The following is a 23,916-nucleotide window of genomic DNA, read 5'->3' on the forward strand; positions in this document are numbered from 1 at the left end:
TCCTTTCTTTTGTAAGAACTTCTATAATTCCAAGTTATTTTAAATCTTGCCTTAGCAGTTAATCCTACCTGTAGTTCATTTGGACGACTGTACAGGCACCCTGAAAGAAAATGACAACATATTAATTGATGAGGCAATCAAATCAGGGTTCAAAATGTCTTCAGTCAGGAGTTTACAAAGACTTTGAAAAAGATGAAGTTCATGTGAATTTGTCTAGTGAAATTAGTATTGGGGAACAAATCCAGTCCAGTTCTTATACATGCCTGGGCCAGCAATGGTTGTGTAGGCCTCTGTACTTTACCAAGCAAGCTCCTCCTCATTTAATCCTCACAGTAGGAAGGGATGGGGATTGTTATATCCATTTTATAGAGGAGGAAACTGAACCTCAAAGTTGGTTAGTGGCTTTTCAAGCATAATTCTACTGCACTGTTACCTGGAACTCAATGCTGCTGTAGCTGCAATATTTATATTCATACTGGCATTTTCTTGTACGTAGAGAAGCTATTGATTTTTATATGTTTACTTTATGCTCAGATTCCTGTTGTACTTCTCTTACTGGTCTAATATTTTTAGTTGTTTTTCTTGGGTTCTAAGCATATAAACATAGCATCTTTAAATAATGACAATGTTGCATCCACTTTACTATTAGTTCATATCTTATTTCTTTATCTTGTCTATTCTTAGTGATTATTACTTTCAGAACAATGTTAAATAATATGTGATATTGTATATCCTGTACTTGCTACTAACTTAATGGGAATACATCTAAATGTTTCACTTCCGAATATGATACTGGCTTTTAGTTTTAAAACAGAAATTTCTATTCTAGGTGTGTGTTTATTATATATGTGCTTGTAAGATATCTACATGTATAAAATGCAATGTTAAGAAGTATCCAATTCTTACAACTTAACAACAAAAAACAAACCACCTAATTTAAAAATGGGCAAAGGAATTACATATGCATTTCTCCAAGTAAGATATATAAATGTCAATAAACACATGAAAAATGCTCAACATCATTAGTCATTTGGGTAATGCAAATCAAAACCACGATAAAATACCACTTCATACCCAATAGTATAACTATAATTTCAAAACAAAACAAAACAAAATCGGAAAATAAGAAGTGTTCATGAGGGTGTGGAGAAATTGGAATCCTCATACATTGCTGGTGGTAATATAAAATGTTGTAATCACTGTGCAGAATAGTTTGACCATTCCTAAAAAATTAAGCACAGACTTATCATATGCCCAGTAATTGCATTCCTAGGTATATATAACACCTCAAAGAATTGGAAACGGGTATAGTTATATACTAAATTATGTGTTCTCAAAATTCATATGGTGAAGCCCTAAACCCCAAATGTTACAGCTTTTAGAGATAGGGCCTTTAAAGAGGTAATTAAGGTTAAATGAGGTTATAACAGTATGTCCTAATCCAATATGTCTGGCATCCTTACAAGGAGAGAGAGAGATATGCCAGGGATGTGTACACATACTGTGGAGGCCATGTGAGGACATAGCAAGAAGGCAGTGGTCTGTAAACCAAGGAGAGAGTCCTCAGAAAAAAGCAACCCTACAGTTGCTTTGATCTTGAACTTCTAGCCTCCAGAATTGTGAGAAAATAAATTTCTGTTGTTTAAGCCACCCAGTCTGTGGTGTTGTTATGATAGCCTTAGCAGACTAATAGAGATGTTAGTACATAAACTTGTGCGTGATGTTCATAGTAACTCTAATCACAATGGCCAAAAGTTTGAAATCATACAGATGTGTCTATCTACGAATAAACAAACAAAATGTGGTATCTCCATATAATGAAATATTATTCATCCATAAAAAGGAATTAAATACTGATACATACTACAATATGGATGAACCTCAAAAACATTATGCTAAGTGAAAGAAGCTAGGCAGAAAAGGTCACATATTTTATGATTTCATTTATATACAAAACTCTGAATAGGCAAACCCATAGAGACAAAGCAGGTTAGTCATTACCAGAGACCAGAAGAAGGAAATGGGGAATGACTGGTTAAGTTGGTTTGTGGTTTCTTTGGGGTGATGAAAATATTATGGAACTAGATAGAGGTCATGGTTGCACAACATCTTGAATATCCTGAATGCAACTGAACTGTATATTTTAAAAAGTCATCATGTTGCACACCTTAAATATATACAATTTTTTCAATTATGCCTCAATAAAACTTGAGCGAAAAATGGATGAAATCATCAATTATATGTTATGTGAATTTTACCTCAATTAAAAAAACAAGATTGACAGGAAGCATATAATTCTAACTGACAAAATAAAATAAATTATCCATTTATTTTATTAGGATTTTTGCAAAATAAGAATGTTGAGCATAATTTTTGAATACATATTTATCATTTTTAGTATATTTTTATCACACTCTTAGTATGGTGAATTGTATTAATAGGTTTACTCATTTGAACCAAGCTTGCAACCCGGCTAAAACCTAGCTCATGTTCTGCTGCATGCTATGGTATAATATTTGATTTAGTATTTTTATGTATGTATCCATAAAAATTACTTATAGTTTCTCTCTTCTCTGGTATTAGTATAACAAGTTTTAATATCAATATTTTGCTGGACTTGTAAAGTGCTTGAAAGCTCTTTTCTCATTTATGTTCAAAAGCAATTAAATAGCATCAGAGGGGTTTCCTGTAAGTAGCAAAAACTGAAACTGTTTCATTGTTGTTTTGGGAAGGGGTGGGATGGTCATGAGAAAGGAAGTCAGTAGTTTTTTATAACTTTTTCAATTATTTTTTTCTGTAGCAAACAGCTTGCTAGATTCTCCAGCTCTTTTGGGGTTATTTTTGTTTTAAATGAAGGTACCAGTCAATGAATTTTCATTGAATATAACTTTGTAACAAACATACAAATGAATAAACAGAATTTTACCAGTAAAGACCTCTGTTGTACATACATGTTGCTGCTCCACTCAAGGGTAATCTCTATTCTTACTTCTATCACCATATATTAGTTTTGCCTGTTTTTTGTGCTTCATATGAATGTAATTATACAGTAAATACTCTTTGCATCAAAATTCTTTTCTTCAACATTATAGTTAAGAGATTCACTCATATTTGGTGTGTTTATTTATTCTTACTGTTATATAGTATTTCATTATGTGAACAGTGATAATACCATAACATATTTATCCATTCTTCCATTGATAAACATTTTAGGTAGTTTTAAGTGAGAGGCTATTATGAATAGTTTTGTTCTTCACATTCTAGTCCATGTCTTCCTTTAAACTATGAATGCACTTCTGTTGAGTATGTACCTAAAAGTAGAATTGATGAATCATAGAGTGTGTGTTTATTCAGATATGGTGGATATTAAAAAACAGTTCCAAATGGCTAAATTCATATTCCTGCCAGCAGTGTGTGAGAGCTCCAGTTGCTCCAGTTCCTTACAACACTTGGTAATTGCTATGATTTTAATTAAAGTCATTCTGTTGAGTATATGTTGCCATGTATTGGGGTTTTAATTCGCATTTCTGGCATGACTAATGAATAGAACACCTCTTCATATATGTATCGGCCATTTGGATAGACTTTTTTCATAAAGTTCTATTACATAATTTGTAAAATTTTCTATTGGTTTGTCTATAGTTTTCATATTAATTTTAGTAGTTCTTTATATATTTTGATTATGATTTTTGAGCTGTTTGTTATAAATATATTACAAGCATCTCCTCTCAGTCTGTGAGTTGCCATTTTATCCTCTTTTTGATAGTACTATATATATTTTTTTCTTTATGTTATTGCTCTTATTCTGGGTCAACTTTGTGTTTCATCCAAAGTTTGGAAGTATCAATATATAGAGTTAAGCAAAAGAGTTCGTTATGCTTCTTGTATATTTTCAGGGTCTTTTATACTGAATAGGACCCCATTCTTATTTCTAATTTTGAGTTTTGGTATTTTTCTTTTATTTTACTGGATAAGTTAACTAGTACTATATTTTTTTCTCTCCCCAAAAAGCATTTTTTGGATTTATTTGTTTTGTAGCTTTTAGTTTATTGATTTTGGTTTTTATCTTTATTAATACATTCCTTTTATTTCCCTTAATTATATTTTGTTGCTCTAATTTCTTGAGTTGAATAATTAATCCACATATTTGCATTCTTTCTTTTTTAAAAAATGTAAGAATTTAATTACATAAATATTCTTTCAAGCACAGCTTTCTGTATATCACTTATATATGATACATAATGTTATCATAATTATTATTTTATAAAGTAGCTATTTGTTTACAAACAGTGGGGTGGGAAGAGTGAGTTAGGAACACAAAATCTGCCATTCCAGGTGTGTTGTCTCAAAACATTTTTCTTATCAAATTCACCAGATTCTCTGCCACTGTGGCACATCTTCATTCATTTAGGTCCTACCGTTTTGATCAGCAGGAGATGCATGTAGCTCCCAATTAAGCTTGGCAAATGCACAGGCATTCTGTGTAGTGGTTTAGTATTTACCCACCTGTTTTTAGCTGCCTCTGATCCATCTTCTCCCCACTTTCCCCCCTGAAATTCATCTTACCTGCCTTCTAAAGAGGGGGCACACAACAACCCTTTGAGTGGTTTTTGCCTTCTTTTTTCTTTCCTCATCCTCAAGGAAAACGACCCTAATATGGGCCTGCAGCCAACCTGAAAAGGATTCCAGGTGAAGTATTGCTGTTTGATCGTCAGGGTCATACCATCTACTTCTGAAAAACTTGGTATTCCTCATGGAGTCTGTAGAAATCTGGGTCAGCTACAGTAAACCTTTCTTGGTTTGGTCCTATCTAGACTGTTTGGATTGCTATAACAGAATACAGCTGGATATTAAAAGCAGAAATTTATTTCCTCATAATCTGGAGGCTGTAAGTCCAAGATCAAGGTGCCAGCAGGTTTAGTTGTCTGGCAAAGGCTCTTTTTTCCAGGATGGCAATGTGAATTCTCCAGAAAGAAGAAATGCTTTGGGCTCACATGGCAGAAGGTGAGAGGGCAAAAAGAGATGAACTCCCTCCATCAAATCCTTTTGTCAGGGAACCTAATTCTATTCATGAGGGAGGAGCCTTTACAACCTAATCACCTCTTAAAAGGCACCACCTCTTAATACTATCACATTGGCCATTATGTTCCAACACATGAATTTTGAAGGGGACAAAAACATTCAAACTATAGCCGTCTATCCCTGGCCTCCAAAAATTCATATACTTCTCACATGCAGACTACATTTATTCCATCCCAATAACCCCAAAAAGCATTAACTTGTTCCATCATCAACTTTAAATCTGAGTTCAAAGTCTCATTTAAACATCACGTAAGTGAGACTCAAGATATGATTCATCCTGAGGTAAATTTTCCACCAACTGTGATCATATGAAATCAAACAAGTTCTATGTTTCTAAAGTACAATGATGAGACAGGCATAGGATAGATTTTCCCATTTCAAAAGGGAGTAACAGTAAAAAAGAAATAGGCAACATGTCCTAAAGGTGTCCAAAAACCCAATAAGGCAAACATTAAATCTTAAAGCTCAAGAATAATCTTTGGCTCCATGTCCTAAATAACACCCTCTTAATGAAACACCACAAAGTTCCTCATGGTTTTAGTCTTTTGTTGCACTGAGTTAATAAACCCAACTTTTTTCTAGTAGAGGTGTTTCTAGTATTTTTTGGCTACAGAATGTTTACAAGTAATATATTTCTCTCTAATTCATAAATCTCATTACTTTTTATTGAGTGAATATTATTTTGTATAAAATAAAGAAATTAATAATTGTTACATGTTATTTAGTGGTAAAAGTTAATTCATTATAGTAACACACAAAGTTTATTATTTACATATATTATGTGTTCTAATCTTCAACTACTATATAAGATGATCTTTTCATATACAGGTACGAAAATTGAAGCTCAACAATATTAATTGGCAGTTATAATGTTAAATAATTAATCTACAACTTTGTGTCATGAAATAGGTACTATTAAGGTAGATATTAACCATGCTGAGTAGCCAGTGAGGAAACTGAGGTTTAGCAAGGTTCAATACATTTTAAGAGGTCACATACTTAGCAAGTGGCAGAGACAGGCTTATTGCTGAATCGCATCATTTGTACTGCTACACTTATATCCAGATGCTGAGAGATGAAAAATATTTCAAGCAAAAAAGGGAGAAAATATATGGTGTTTTTGAAGATATGAAATGCATTTACTACTGCTTGAGGGTATTGTGAGTGAGAGAGAAGCTAGAGATGGGGCTGGAGAAGTTAGCAGGGCAGGGGTGTATGTGTGTATATGTGTATCAGGAGGGATTGGACTACATTAGAAACAAAGTGAAAAATGATTCAAGCCTTATAAAGGGGAATATCATGTGAAATTGTGTGATTTTGAAATACTGCTCTGACTGCAAAGTAGAAAATAGATTTGAGGAGAGCAACACCAGTGATAAGGAGACCAATTAGGAGAGTATTATTGTGCTCTAGGAGAAAATAATATTGCCTTGAATGACAGTGGTGACAGTAACAATGGACAGAAGTAGACAGATTTGAGAGATTTATGAGCTAGATTCCATGGGATTCAGTTACTGAGTGGATTTAGTAGGTGACAGAGTGGAGTCAAGGATAACAACTAAATATCAGACTTGAGCAATTATCAAGATGGTGATAAACAGGAGTAAATTTGCTGGGGGAGAGAAGTTTAGCTTTGGACATGCTCATTTTCGGAATTGCCTATGTGTGTGTATGCCTTTAATTAGGCAGTTTAATATTCATTCCTGGAGCTCAGGAGACGTGTGTGTGTGTGTGTGTGTGTGTGTGTGTGTGTGTGTGTGTGTGTGTGTGTTAGTCGTCTGCACATATTTGGCAGTATTCCATGACATTGGAACCAGAAAGCACTGCCCTCTGAAGTTTCTAAGAGTGAGAAAAACAGAAGAGCCAGGACCAGGCTTTGAGAAACACTGATATTTAAAGAATATGTACAGGAAGCAGAGCACGCATATGAGATTAAGGAAGAGAAGCCGGGAAGGGTTATGCTGTGGAAGCATGAAGTACGGTAGTTCAAGTTAAGACATGAAGCCAGATAAGAATGTCGAGTGCTACTGGATTTGATAAAGAGACCCAAGAATGTTGAAAAATCTTCCTTTTATTTTTTCCTTTGAGTCAAAAGGCATCTACAGAATCCTTTTGGATCTCCTTTCCTTTTTATACTACTGCATGTTTTCCTCCATTTGTTTTTATGTCTAGATCTGTCAATAGGTGCTGTCTTCATCCAACAAAGTACACACCAAGGTCTTTGAGATCATGAGATGATTCTGGAAGGAGCTGGCAAGGGTTTCCTGTGCATCTTTGGTAGATGTTTCTGAAAGATGTAATCTTTTGTAGGACAAATGTATCTTTCTGTTGTTAATATTGGCCAACTCACATAGAATTATTTTGATGAGTTATTACTCCAGTAAAGCATCTCACTCTTCGTCTTATCAAAGACACTTTCTTCACCAGGAGTAAAGAAAGAAAGACAAAAGGAAATACAGGGAAAATAAAATTCTATCTTGTCACTCTAAACACGTATGGAGAGACTATAAAGGAAATGGATATTGTGGGTTAGATGTGCCCATTTTACTGGTTATTCATAGAGGACAGAGCTCACAGATGTTACCACACTACTATCTAATCCCATTAAACTTCTACACCCCTACTTCCAATTCTGCTTTCAAATAAATACTAAATCTGTGTTGCATTTTAAATTAAAGAAAATGTATTATTATTCACATTCGAAATTTTTGCCCCAAAAGGCAGATTGTTGATAAGCACTTTTTGCGCACGCAACTTTAACAAACACTTTACACAATGATGATTTTAACTAAAGCAATGGGACTGTTGATATTGTTCTATTTTTCCAGACTCTGCCTCCCTCCATTTTTTTCATTTTTGATTCATCTAACCTTGTGTTCCTTTGTCATTCTGATAGTTTGTGTACATGCACAAGGAGGTGGGGATGGCTGGTATTGCTACTTTCTCTAGGTCCTGATTACGTCTCATTTTATTTTTCCACTTCATTTCCATGTTTTTCCTCCTCCTACTCAGTGTCAAAAAAAGAGTGCTTTTTAATATGTTTTTAAAAACCCTTTGAAATGATACCGTCTCTGTCACTTCACTCTCACTTTTTAAATTATAAACTAAAATAAAAATTGGCATATTGATAAAAGCTTCCAAGGCTGCTGCCTGCTGCTTCCAGGTGATTAGGTGTGAGAAGGTGGCCTTTCTCAGTTCAGATAAAAAATATGCAAATGATGATATTTAAATCAAAATGACAGTGTAGTAGAGGAGGGAGGAACACATTTATTCCTTTTCTTCTACACTCTTTCTCTTTTGCCTGGTTATCTAAGGAGCAGCTTATAACTTTGACTGAGGAATTGAAGATTAAGGAACAGTTCATATACACCTGGAAACCAAGTCTGCACCTTGGCAAGAAATTATTCCTGGCCTTGGTTCAAATATTCTAAATTGCCCCTTCTTTATTCAGATGATGCATTCGGATTTCTGACTTTCCGCATAGAAGAGAATCCCACATGTTTTGAGCACTTGTTATGGCCAAACTTTATGCTAGGCTTTTAAATATGTTTCCATTTAATCCCTATAATAATCCTCCAAAGTAAGCATCATTATCCTCATTTTTACATGTGAAGAAACTGAAATGTGGTGATAAGACATATCCGACACTAACATTTCCAGGATTACTGACTAGAAAGTGAGAGGTGCAGGACAAGGTTTGTTCGCTTCTAAATTACATATGATTGTCATCAACAAAAAAAGAGATAGATATGCCCAGAGTGGACACTGCAGTGTGGCCAATGTCTATGTGCACGAGCTTGTGTCTCAGCACAGGTGAAGACTAAACACAGCTGTCAGGTCTATTTTAATAGCTCTCACTCATCAATATGGATGCTATTCAGAAAAAGATGCACAAATATTGTGGACAGACTGGAAGAAGCATGCAGATAACTTCTAACTGGCATGCATAGTGACACAGTGGCCACTCTATAGCATTTGAGTCTGAACTCGGAAGTTCCACCATGGACTCTGACATATTTAGCATCACAGTCAATTTAATTTGTCACCCAATAAACTGATGCAATCATAGATTTTAATATGTATACAGACCAGAATTGGGGTTTTCTGGTGTAAATAAGAATCTAGGAACTGTGACTTCACAAATGCTGTGAATGTTTTGAAACTTAATGGGTAAAGGAGTAGAGTGTGAATGTAGTTTACTGCAGACCTTGGCTGGATATGATGTGTGAATTTGTCTGCTTGTATCTAGAGTGTGTTTCTCTGCACAAAAAGAGGCTGAAGGAAGAACTGGAAAACAGGAATGGGTAAAATTTTCCAAACAATAGTTATACCTGTTGAGTAAAAAGCAGCCAGACTACTCAAATATTAATTTTCCATTTTTAGGATGCATTTAGTCTTAAAGTGACATTAACTGGGATTCCAAGAACAGTTTAGCCCCCAGGATACAGGCAATATCCCTGAGAAGCACCGGGGTCACATGCAATCCCAGCTGGGTCCAGAAGTGGAGAGGCATGAAAACTCATTTTCTTACCAGGAAAGCTAATACTAACGGACCTAGGATTAAATTTTCTCAAGCTCCAGATATCACTTGAAGATTAAATATTTAATTAAAATTTTAGAGAAAGAGAGAAAAAGGAAAACTTGGTGTAGGTGAAGGATCTGGTGTTTGCTCCTTTGATCTGATGGCTGAATAACTACAGCACTGGTGATTCTGATGATGTTTAAAGGGCCACATGTCCCATTTGTACCTCACGGCCTCATTATTCAGCAGCTTCTGATGAAACTGTCTTTTTCTGCTTTTCTAACAAATGTCCAATTCTTCAAATGGAGAGAGGTAGCAGTCTATCCCTATAGTTTAAAAGAAAATATTTGAGTAGAATGGCCATCTGTGTCTTTCATTTTAGCTATGGGAAAGAGACAAAACAGGGAGGAGACAGGAGGTACGGATAGCTGGCACTTTGCCTACTGTGAGGACCATGGGAACCCTAGCAGCTTCCTCTAGAGACAACACATCTCTTTATTCTTTTATCAAAGAGAATTCATCATGTTGAAAGTCTAAACTCCTTTAGTGAGAGACCTGATGATGCTTTTTTGGTCTCTCATCACTCACTATTGTTTGATCTATGAGCCTTTTGAGAGGTAGGTAGCATGAGACCAGGAACCTAATAGCATGTCAACCCCTGCCTCCCATTTTCTCTTCCCCTTCTTCCATCCAGACTCTATGGGAAGAATAGGAATAAGTCCTTGTGAACTTAGAATATGATTTAGCAGGTTTTATACAAGAGAGAAAACAGAAGTAGTCATTGGGTCACATATAAAGTTTCACGTTACAGGTTTTAAGTTCTCTGTGAGAGACAAATGAGATGCTATATTGGACAAGCTTTGACCTAGAATCTATGCAACGTATTTCTAATGATTGTACTAATGATGGGTAGTCATTTTGAGGACTCTAAAGGCAACGGGGTTACCAGCTTGCTATGATACTCTTTTTCCTTAAAATTCACTTGAGGTCAGAAAAATCACCAAATTCATAAGCAGACGTACTTTTAACCCAAACTTGTTGGGATTTACTAGTCTTATATCAGTCATGCCTCCCTTCAAACCTATGTGCTAAAAGTTAAACGAAAGAGCCTCTCCCACCCCTTGGCATTAAATGTTTCTCACTTGGTACAAGCAAATAATGTTTATTCTGACAACAGGCGGTATACTGCAATTCAACTCTGGCACCAAACACTTGGAATTAGTGTCAGACTCTGCAGGTTTAAGGCCCTGGTCTCCAGCAGGACTGCTTCTACTTCAGATGCCAGATGTCCATATGGAATCTCCTTGGCCACTTGCACTTCTGACTGATTGGTTACAAATTTGGGAATTCTGAAGGACCCCCTCAGGTTTGGTGATTCCTTATGACAACATACAAAACTCAGGGAAGTCCTGTGCTTATAATTAGAGTTTTATTAGAGGATATAAATCAGGACCAGACAATGAAGAGACACAGAGGGCAATGTTTGGGAGGGTCTGAAACACAAAGCTTCTGTGTCCTCTCCTTGTGCAGTCAGGGCACATCACCCTTCTGGCACAGCAGTGTGTTCACCAAACAGGAAGCTTCACTGAGCCTTGGTTTCCAGAGTCACTACAGGGGTTTTATTATGTAGATGGATTGATTGAACTCAATCTCCAGTCCCCTTCCCCATCCCTTTCCCCTGCTTGGAGGTCAGGCTGGTCCAGAGTCCCAGTCCTCTCATCCTGTGGTTTACCTTTCTAGTGACCAGGCCCCATCCTGAAGCTAGGTAAGGGCTCGCTATCAATCTCATTACTGTAAATTCATGTGTGAGCCAAAGGGCTCATAAATAACAAAGATACTTGTATCACTCAGGAAACTCCATGGGCTTTAGAAGCTCTGTGCCCAGAACCCAGGACAAAGACCAGACAATTTTTTTTTATTATACAACAGTGTTAGATCTAGGTGAATCTTAAACCTTATGCAGGTATGAGTGCTATTGTTTCAAATGAGAAACTAGAGAGTCAGATTTTCTACTTAGCTGACTCTGGGTCACAAAACCTATGTATTACAGCAGAAACAGAAGAAGCAATAGAACACAGGATCTGTGGCTGCCTGCTGTGTCCTCCCTCTGGTGTCCATGTCTCTTACCACATTAGCTTATGGTAAAATGCCCTGCTGGAGCCGTCTCTGTCATATGTATTTCGAGATGACTAATTTGGAAATAAACACAAAATAATTCAACATTGGTTAGAACCCTCTCTTTTCCTTTTTTCCTTGTCATGAAGCAGCCTGGAGCTCCTTTACCTTGTCAAAACTGAGAGATAGCTTCTTAAGGGTGAACATTTTGAGAGGAGTAAGGCTTTTGAAGCATATGTAATGCATATTTTTTGAAAAAGTTACACTTTCGGTTGAAAAGAATTAAATTTTTGAATAACCCTTGACCGTTTTTGCCATTTCCCATCATGTGCTGTATTTAACTCAAACCGGTAATTCCTGTATGCAACCCTACATAATGGTTTGATTTTCAAGAGGATATAGAGAAAACGGCTTGTCCTTGATAACATACCGTACAGAGTCATTTCATCTTTCCCTTCATTGTTCAAGGGGAAAAGATCAACACTTTATATCTTCTGAAAATTCATCAATCTATGATCCAAATGCCTACCACGAAAATGGTACTTAGTTTGTCCATTGTAGACTTTTCCCTCTTGTTCTAAATAAGAAAAAATTCTTGCTCTCTCTGCTGATTCAACTGCAGGAGACAACTTGTGAGCCAGATTTAATGTTTGCTTTCACAAACACATGTGGCCATATTTACACATTAGCAGGATTACGAAGTCTAGTGATCATTTGTGCTTGCAGATAATTGTGGCTTATATTCAAGGCCTATTTTGGCTTGATTTCAATTGTTTCTACTTACTTGCCTACTTCCATATAGACACTAAGACTTCTTGTTTCTCTTCATTCCCCATTTATTTTTCCTTGTCCTTCTACTTTTCTTCACCCCAAATATTTAAAGTATGGTGAGAGATTTTAGCTTTTATTATTATTGAAACATCTAAATCTTGACTCATTCATCCTACATAATACTGCTGCCTACTTTTTTAAAATAAACATCACCAATTATGACATTCCTTCTCAAAATTTTTTTGTGATCTTCCATTGTTTTCTATTAATTTAAAAATGAAATACAAATCTAGCCTGGTATTCAAGTTCTCTCATAAGAAATTGTTTCCTAGTGTTACGTTATTTCTTCCATATATGTTTGATCTGCTTCCAAACAGTTCTATAGTGTTTTCCATACCTCTGCCAATGTTTTGCCAATTGTTTTTATTATTTCTATTGTCTAAAATAAAATCTCCTCAACTGATAAAATTTTGTCATCTTCCAGTTCCATCTCAAATGCTATCTCTGCCAGAAAATCATTTATTCTGTCCCTCTTACCTTTCTTTCTTCTTTCCATGGACAACAGACTTTTACTGACAAACTACTATGTTAGGCATAGCATCCATTGCTGCAAATACAATGGTGAATAATGTACCAATAGGGGCCTCCTGCCTTCAAAAATTGTAAAGCCCAGGGAGAGGAGATACAGGAGTACAACAAAGTATAAAGAATGCTATATGCTATGTGCTACAAGGGAGAAAGTACAAGGTTCTATGGGAACACATAAAAAGGGAACTTGGCCCAGCCTTGAGCAATGAAAGATTCTAAGAAAAAGTGATATCTATGCCAAAGCTGGAATAAGAAGATACCACATGTCAGGATAAAGAATAAGAAACAGGGAAGAAAGATCCATGCAGATGGAAAACAGGTGTCAAGGCCCAAAGGTGAGAAAAGGTGCAGTATATTTGAGGAATATACAGAATTTACAAATAATCTGAGCATAAAATGAATCATAGGAGTAATGAAAACTGATACTGAGAGGAAGACAGGACCTTATTTCAGATGTTATTAGCAATAGTAGAAAAGCTTATCCAATAGAAAATTGGATTTACAGGTCAAGAAAGGAGAGAGAGTTCAGTTAAAACTATGGATTTGAGAATTTTCAGTTACTAACTCAATAACTGAGTATGATACCCCTTAGGATGAGTATGCAAAAGTGAGGAGTTAAAACAACCCTGTTAGTAGTTAAAACTACCCCTTAGAGTAGTCTAAGAAGGAAAGGCTAAAGAAGTGGGGGCAAAAACAGAGTCTGACAGCACAACAACAAGAAACAAAGGAAGGCTGGTCAATAGAGGAAAATGCTCCTAAAAAGTTATGTAAGATACGGAATGAGATATCCCCATGAATTTAGGGAAAATGAAATCAGTTGAGAGCTCTAGAAAAAGCATCTTCAATGGACTGGTGGGGCTGAAGTATGACTGATGGCCTTGGGTTGAGATGAGAGTGGAGGTAAGATGGTGACACTGCAAGTAAGAACTTTTACAAGAAGGTTGGCTGTGAAGAGGTGGAAAGAAGGACATTGGTAGCTAAAGGTAAATATGGGTTGGGAGAAGGAGGTTTATGAAAGAGATAATATTTTTACATAGCATAGACAAAGGTCAGGTAGAAAGGTTAAAAGTACAGGAGAGAGAAAACTCCTATTATGTAAGTCCATGGAAAGAAAACAAAACAAAACAAGAGAGACAAGAGACTAATTACTTATTTGTAGTCAACAGGAGAGTCAGACAATTAGTTGTGGATTCTCAGTAATATACAGGTTTGGGGCCAGAGAGTTGGGAAAATCCTTGCCTGATGAATTATACTCTGTCCAGATTTCCATTACATTTTGCTTGTGGCTTCTTTTAGCATTTACTACATTGCCTCATTGGTTTTTGATTTACTTGTTCTATCTCAACCAGATCAGTACTGTCCAAGAAAATTATAATGTAAGCCACAAGTGTGAGTGCCATACAAAATTTTAAATGTTCTAGTAATCACGTAGGAAAAATTTAAAAAGAGGAAATTAATGTTGATAATATATTTTATTTAATCAACATATTCAAAATATTATCATTTTGACATATATTCAACATAAAAATTATTAATGGTAATATTCCACATTTTTTTTGTACTGGACCTTTGAAACCTGGTGTGTATTTAACACTTATATTACATCTCAGTACAGACCAGCCATGTTTCAAGTGCTCAGTAGCCACGTATAGATAGTGACTACAGTATTGGACAGTACAGATATAGATGGTAAGTACCATGAGAACAGATACTATTAATATTACTTCCCTTCATTTTCAATCCCTTTTGCTCATTTAATAGTTAGAATTGGAATTATATAAAATGAGAACATCTACCAAGGTAGTCATAGGATATTCAGTAATTTCTTAAAGTACAGTCATGCGCTACATAATGATATTTCAGTCAATGACAGACCTCATATGTAATGGTGGCCCCATAAGATTATAATGGAGCTGAAAAATTCCCATCACCTAGTGATGCTGTAGCCATCCTATCATGGTCACATAATGCATTACTCATGTGTTTGTGGTGAGTCTGGTAGAAACAAACCTACTATGCAACCGATCTCTTAAAAGTATAGCACATAAAATTCTGTTCATTGCATAATACTTGACAATGATGATAAACAGCTATGTTACTGGTTTAATTATTTACTATACTATACTTTTTATTGCTATTTTAGAGTATATTTCTTCTACTTATAAAAAGAACTGTAAACAGCCTCAGACAAGTCTTTTAGGAGGTATTCCAGAAGGAGACACTGTTATCAGAGGAGATGACAACTCCATGCCTGCTATTGCCCCTGAAGATCTTCCAGGGGGACAAGATATGGAGGTGGAAGACAGTGATATTGATTATTCTGACCCTGTGTAGGCCTAAGCTAATGTGTGTATTTATGTCTTCATTTTTAACAAAAAGTTTAAAAAATAAAACAAATAAAACCTATATAGAAAAATGCAAAAATTCTTATAGAATAAGTATTTTTGTATAGCTGTACTATGTGTTTGCGTTTTAAGCTAAGTGTTATTACAAAAGAATCAAGAAGGTAAAAAAATAAAAAATTACAAAGTAAAAAAGTTTCAATAAGCTAAGGTTAACTTATTATTGAAGAAAATTTTTTTAATAAATTTTGCCTAAGTATATAGTATGTATAAAGTGTACACAGTATACACAGCAGGACACAGTAGTGTCCTAGGTCTTCACGTTTACTCACCACTCACTGACTCACTCACAGCAAATTCTAGTCCTGCAAGCTCCATTCATAGTATGGACCCTAAACAGGGGTACCATTTTTTTTATCTTTTATATTATATTTTTACTGTACCTTTCCTATGTGTCAATATATTGAGATACACAAATACTTACTATTGTGTTACAATTGCCTATACTATTTAGTACAGTAGCACGATATCCAGGTTTGTAGCTTAGGAGCAATAGGCTATGCTATACCAATATAGCCCAAATGTATAGTAGGCTATGCCATCTAAGTTTTTGTAAGACACTCTATGGTGTTCAATGATGAAATTGCCTAATATCACAACTCTTAGGACATATCCCCATCATTAAATTTAATTGATCTAGTAAATAAAAATCAGCAATACCTACGTAGTGTTTGTCAGCGTTGGTGCTGGAAAACTCATCTTTTTTTCTCTTCAGAGACCTTTAGGAAATTGAGCTCATCTTCAGAAACAAAAATGATGCTTATGTCAATTTGAGCAGCCTGGATGGGATTAGGAAGCATCCTGACCAAATCACAGGCCGTTGCTCTAGCCCAGGTTTTCTGACTTCTGCCTTTCTAGAAGAGCTCTGGTTCTGTGAGTATAAATACAAAACCCATCCAATTTGGTATTACAGCAGTTTGTCTTCTTTCTAGTAAACTGGGTCATCTCCCTGAGAGGTAGATGGTCTGGATTAATGGAAGAGCTGGAGGACAGCCTCACCATTGGCTAGCTACACTCAGCAAGCAAATAAACATCAAAGAATTTATTCTCTGAATAGTCCTTTTGCAGATAATAGTCTACTTTTGCTTAGAGATATATCCCTGGTAGTGTCAATGTGCTACGTGAATAAATGAGGTCATGGAATCATAGGATGTTGGAGCTTGAAGAGACCTTAAAGATCATCTTGTTAGCATTTCTACACCCTCCTCTACCCTGATTCTTATTTTACAGGAGAGGAAGTAGTAATAATATCACATTTCTTCTGATCTTGAAAGAAAAATTGAGACCTGGCATAAGGTTTTCTCTAGAACCCATTTCATTAAAAGTGTGTTCCAGCCCAGACTGAATGCATGTTATACCCTACAGAATAATTCTTGCACATGTGGCTTATATATTTACAACTAACGAAAAATCTCTCTGCATAGAGTCTCTTCCTCTAAATAGTTAAGCTTTATGTATTCTTGAAGCATCAAATGTGTCCCTTTAAATGGATTCTCCCATTTATTTTAAATTTCCTAAAATAAAAAAGATCCCTGCTATGTATGGACTTCTTTGTCAGTTCCTGCCACTGTACTCCCAGCTGTGGCTACTAAAGAGCTCCCAGCAGATTGCTCAGCTTTGCCTAATCCCTGAATCATTAAGATTCAGGCCTGGTGGTATATTAGAAACTAATTCTCCACCAGCAGGAATAAGAAAATTAGTCTGTAGCCCTATGCCAGGTGTCCCTTTTCTCCCAAGGACTGCATCAGCACCAAGCTGAGATTTCTTTCTCTCACCACCCTCCCCCATCTTCCCTCTGCATTTCTATTCCATTCTAAGGAGCTGCCTACCCTCCTGGGCCTGTTGCAACAAACCTCAACCCCAAGCCAAGTTTTTTTATGGCTCTGTCCCTCCTTCTAGCTCCCACAGGTCTTTTCCTCCGGAGTCTAGTTTCTCTTCCCTGCATCGTCAGTCTCTGCGGCTGCCCTGCTTAAACCCCGGTGGAGCTCCCTGACAGCACGGATCAGTTCCCTCACCTAATATCAGGTACCAAACCAATCCCTGTTTGACATCCCTTTCTTCTCTTTCTTTAAAGCAGACCTTTTAGAAACCTGGCCCAAGCCTACAGTATTCAGTGTATTGTTCTAGATCTATTGGTTTCGACTTTAGACCGTCTTTCCCTTGAGTTATCACATCCACTGTAGGATTATTCCTCCTAGCCTTTATTTCCTTGTTTCCAGACAGCTTCCTTCTCTCCACTACTCTACTGCCAAGCACAGTTCGGCTGAGCCTGAAATTATACAGAATATCAGATTCTGGCCAATTTTCAGAAGAGGAATAAGAAATACTTGTTTGTGCTAAAATATAGTATTTCATTTCAGTAATCCTAAGAGTTTTTCTGCAAGGTTATTATATTTTTATTATCTTTGATGGCTACCTTACCAAGAAAAATTAAACATCTGTCTAATTTTAAACATCTAGTTTAAAAGGCACTATCAAAATTGGCTATAGTATACAGTCTCATAAAGATGAGAAAAGAGATTCTAATGTGGTAAGTTCTGTTTATGCAGAAGTCACAGACACTTAGGTTAGTTGAGTAAGAACAGAAACCCATGCCATATAGTACCATTAACTATTTTTTATTTTTGCCTTCACATTTTTTTTGCTTTTTTGATGCTAAGAAGAAGCCTACTGTACCAAGATAGATTTTTTTAATTATATAAATCTCTATTATCTAAAACACACCCTGGTTCCATATATTTAATATTAGCCTGCAGAGACTTCATCATATATTAGGCTTCAGGAAAAAAACAGTGTTTATATAGCCATCTTGAAAATTGTCAGACAATATATCAGTCAAAGGATGTCATATAAAGTAAAACATTAAGAAGAATATTTATGGGGTTTTTGTGCTGTCCTGGCATTACAATTCCAATAAATCATTCTGCAGCATGTACCCTTCTTTCCTTTCTGCCTTTGTAAAAGTTGTGCAGCCTAATAGATGGTTAGAGCTGGAAAAGTCACAAGCCCGACAGAATCCTGAATTGGAGGGTAGTCATTAAACTACCACCTTGTGAGACGTTACTCTCTAGCCTATGAGCACCAAACTGACATTTCCCCTGTGTACACTTTTCATGAAATTAAAACTAGTTTGTTACAGAGAAATGGCTGCATAATTTTCAAAGTCATTCTAATTCCCAAATAGCACTAGAAAACTGCAAATTAAAAAGATAACAAGTGATAGTAGTCATTTTGACAATGTATTGACAATGAGCAGTTAGAGAGATCACACTAGCAGCGTGGATTTAAGAAGTGCTGTTAAGTAAGTAGTTTATCTTATAGCAGCTGGGACGCTCTCCTGCCCTTTCTTGGGCTTTCCAGATTTGTGTTTATTCTTGTCAGGCTCCATATCACCCTTGGTGAGTGGTATGAAGTCTAAGTAAGTCAGCAGATTTCATTCTGGCTGACGCTCTATTTAAGGGGGATATGAAATAGTGAAAAAGATTTCAAGGTGTGCTTTCTAACAGTCCATCTATGTGGGCAACATTGTAAATATACCATTAAAAGGCACCTTTTTCGTGTTTTAATTTTTGCCTTGGATAGGTTGAGCAGTTGCTGCTGGGTACTGAGTCAGCCTGAGGTACTAATGAATTCACAACTTAGAAGGAAAAGAAAAGGAAATGGACTTGGGTTTTGAGTATCATTAATATTCAGTCCAGAGCTTTCACAGTGCAGTCCCCTGGCCAACATGACAGGCAGATATGCAGGACAGCTACAAATTCAGGAGAGGAGGGTACTACCCAACTCCCTACCTTCATTCATATTTCATCCTTGTACATTAGACCTTGTAAAAGAGAAAATGATTAAGAACCTCTAGGTTTTTATTTTCTTATTCTTCTTCCCAGTTTAGTTGTTCATTTACACAGAGGTGGGAATGGATGTCCTTCTCTTGTTTGAAAAATCTCATATCTTCTCTTCAGAAAGACTAAAAATAAGAAATTGGTGCCATGTATAAAAGATAGCTAAATATGACACAAATATTCATTCTTTCTATATTGCTCTATTGTTTAAGGAAGACACACCTGATTATATAGCATTTTTCTGTAATGTTATAAACATTGCAAAATCTAAGCTACAGATTTGCAATGAGGACATATTCTAACTAATCTATAATTCAGTGTAGTGAGCATGATCCATATAGCCATGACCCTGCATGAAAATCGTGTATATATTTTTAATTACCAGTTAATATGCTTACTTCTTCAGTTAAAACACGTTCCTTGTATTTCCAAATTTTTCCAATGAAAGCATTTTAAGTGCCATGTGTTTCAAACCAGCTTCCTTAAAACAAGTTGTAAATTTACATAAGTGCACATTAATGTGAAATTTATCAACATTTAACTTAAAAAACCAAATTGGCACAATAGAATTTGCATATGTAATGTAAAACTGTTCAAATAATCTTGGTTCTCATGCATTTATTAATTTATATAGTACTCACAAATGACACAGAAATGGAAAGAATAAAAGTGTTACCTAGGAATATAGCTGAAGATAAAAGGTCATAATTCAGAGCTTCCAACCCATTTGTGATCTCACAGAAGTTCTTCTGTGTATACTCACAGAATTCTGAGTATTAAAGTTTGTAAAATAAAGATCTGATAACCACATAAGTACTATTATTCCTGAATTATTATAGAAAATCATATAAAGAATCTGGCTAAATAACAGCTCCAAATATTTCATAAAACTATCCTCACTGACTCTTCAACTGGTCTGTGAGGTTTTTGAAGACAAAAGCCATGACTAAATAATCCCTATATCTATTGCAGTGACTGGCATATAGTAGACACTTGATAAGAATTATTGAATTAATGGACAAAAGCTCCTTGACTTTTTAGTCAGACCTAAGGTCAGAAACTGGTTATACCATACATGATCCAGGCTCAAACCCATTGTGCATTGGTTTTAGCATTAAGGGGGGGGGGGGAAAGAAAAGAAAAAAAAAAAGAAGCTACTTCTTAATGTAATTATTAAATAAAAGTAACTTACATTAAAAAGGATGGCACATTTCCAGACTCAAAATATGTAACTTTTTTCCCCACTTCCCACGCTCTACATTGCTACCACATGAATTGGAATTCAAGTCCTAAGTAAGAGAAACTTGCTAATACATGGTCCTTCAATCTTTCCTGCAGTCTTTCTTTCCTTTGACATAAAAATTCGAAGAGAATTTGCAAGGGAACAGGAAAAGTGAGTATTCAGAGAATAGAGAGAGAAGAAAGAAGAAAAAATGTTGACTTGGCCTTTGGACGTTCCAGGGATTGTGGAAAATGCTTGCTTTCATGCCAGGGTAAGCATCCTGGATGAGAGGCAGAGTCTCTAAGCAGATGATGTGTGTTCCTCACTAAACAACTTCTTCCAGCACTACCAGTTCTCTGACTTCACTGGTCCCCTCTGTCCTTGAGTTCTCCAAGGAACCACAGGCTATTTCCAGTACACCCTGCTGGGGCATCTTATCATTTTTTTTCCTATTTCCCTTGAAAACTGTTCTTATAAGCTATACAATACTTCAGGCCTCTACTTTTCTTTTGCTAATCTGATAAATTCATCCCTTCTAGGAAAGCTTTTAATCAAACAATGCGTTAATTAAATCAAGTTTTTGTTTCAATGTTAGTATTTCTAGAAAACATGGCAAGCTTTCGATGAGAGGTTTTTGGCTGGTGCTTCTCTTGCCACATAAAACCACAGATTTTGTGCTCACTTGTGCTGACACTGTTGAATCTTGAAGCTGTTGGTAGGAGCTGTTTTGGGCTTTGAGGAGCTAAAAAACTAGAGAGGGAATTCTTTCTCATTCAAAATGAAAATAGCTATATTCACTTTTTTTCTTGGCTGTTAAAGCAATCTATTATGCATATTATACCAGTAAAGATTATAGATACAGGAGGCAAAAAGGTAAAATAAGACCCTTATCTACTCTTTTTAACATTTTAGGGTATATATTTTTTTAGTATTTTTCACTGCTAATATACAAGAAAACTGAATCATATTATATTTTACTTTCTTTTTTCAATAAACAATATATTATGGAGAGATTTCAATGTCAATAAAGATAGAACTACATAATCATTTTTAATGGCCACATAGAATTCTACTGCATGTTATTTTACTCGTTTCAGACTACTATAACAAAATCCCATAAGCCAAGTAGCTTATAAACAACAGACATTTATTTCTCACAGTTCTGGAGTCTGGGAAGTCCAAGATTAAGGTGCTGGCAGATTTAGTGTGTGGTGAGGGCTTGCTTTCTGGTTCATAGACAGTGCCTTCTTGCTATGTCCTCCCCTGGTGGAAAAGGTGAGAGTTCTCCATCCCACCTCTTTTATAATGGCACTAATCCCATTCATGAAGGCTCTATCCCTATCATCTAATCACCTAACACAGGCCCTACCTCTTTATGCTATCCTAACACCCTTTGGGGGATTAGGATTTCAACATATGAATTTTGAGGGGACACAGACATTCAAACCATAGCACATGTTAATATCGTAATTTGTTTAACCATTTCCTTATTCGTGAGCATTATGTTTGTTTCCAATTTTTTGTTCTTATAAGCAAAACTCATGGACTTTCTTCAAAATACAACTTTGATATTAATCTGATTGTACTCTGATATATAATTTTGGATTATATTCTTAGTTGATTTGTTAGGTATAAGGGAGGAAACGTATTTAGAATTATGATTCATTTTACCAGGTTGTCCTTTTAAATGTTTGAGCCATTTATCCTTTCCACTAAAAGAATGCTTAATGGATGTAGTCACTGATATCACTGATACATGACACACACACACACACACACACACACACACACACACACACACACACAGTAATAACCAAATACATTTTGGTGTTTGTAAAATGCTTTCATATTCATTGAACCATTTGACCCTTATAACTATCCTGTGAGGTAGGTAGGGCAAGTATGCTACCCAGTTTTTACAGCTGAGTCCACTAAGACAACCTGATATATGCACTTCCTTGGTGGTCCAGCAAGTGCTGCTTCCAGGGTCATTTCATTATCATCTTTTCAACCAATCTTAGTCCATTTTGTGCAGCTATAACAGAATGCCTGAGATTAGATGACTTACAAAGAACAGAAATTTATTTCTTACAGTAATAAAGACCAGGAAGTTCAACATCAAGGGGCCGTCATCTGGAGAGGGCCTTCTTGCTGCATCATCCCAAGGTAGAGGGCAGAAGGGCAAAAGAGATGGGGAGAGAGTGAGTAAGAGTGGGGAAAACTCTTCCTTTTATAGCGAACCTGCTTCCAAAATAATGACATTAATCCCTTAACTGCCCTGATGCCTAATCGCCTCACATTAGGGCCCACCTCCCAACACTGTTGCATTGGGGATTAAGTTTCCAACACATGTTTTTGTGGGACACATTCAAACCATAGCATGGAGGTATGATGATATTTCCAATGTTTTAAAAATCCATGGTCTCTGTAACAAAAAAATAGCAGGTGCCAATTGGCTTTTCATTTACATATAATTTGCATCTAGTTCTTTGAATGTCATTGTGTACAGAAATCATCTTAGCCCCTTATTAGGAAGAGCCACCTTTTTTGGTAAAAATAATGCTCAAAACTCTAATGCTGGCACTGGTAAGATACTTTATTACTGGAAAAGAGGATCTAAACTACCCAGTGCTACTCTGCCTCTGAGGGCCACTTCCCCCATGGATTTTCTTACTGATAGTGCTGCCATTTCAATAATGCCCATGAGACTTGATTTATCTTTTAATGCTTTGATCATAGCCTCTCACTTGATACCTATAACACAGCTGAGACAAGTCTGTAATATCTAAGCAACACACTATTAAAGGGAAAGCAACAGATGATGCATGTCATGTTTTATTGTGCTGTTATAGATACTTATAAATCTAATATAAATTATGGATTCTCTTAATGATTAAACTACATGTAAACACTCATGTAAAACATTTTGCATGTTAATTAATAAAATTCATAGGCTCACTAGAGTCCAAACGTGGACCACAATTATCAATCTTAAATTCTTTGCTGGAGATAAATCTGATTTAAAAAACTATATCTGACTCTCTTAGGTTATTGTTGATTTCTTCAAAATATGCATTCTTTCTTGAATCTTTCTTTATCTTATTAGCCATAACCAATGCTACATCCCTATATATCTAGACTCTCTAAAGTATAGATCAAGAGAGACCAATACTTATTATTACCTAACTCTAGGTTCCCTCTCCAACAGTTTACAGTTTCTTCCCTAACTTCACCTATCAACCAGTGCCCTGATTCTACACGGACATCAGAAAAATAGCTGTTTCTGTATAACACAGCCATCATAGCACACATACAACAAAAAGAGATAAACTCTCAGAAAGCTCAGGTGGGACGGACTTTCCATTCCTACTCTTG

The sequence above is a fragment of the Lemur catta genome, chromosome 1 (assembly GCF_020740605.2).
Source record: "Lemur catta isolate mLemCat1 chromosome 1, mLemCat1.pri, whole genome shotgun sequence".
NCBI lineage: Eukaryota > Metazoa > Chordata > Mammalia > Primates > Lemuridae > Lemur > Lemur catta.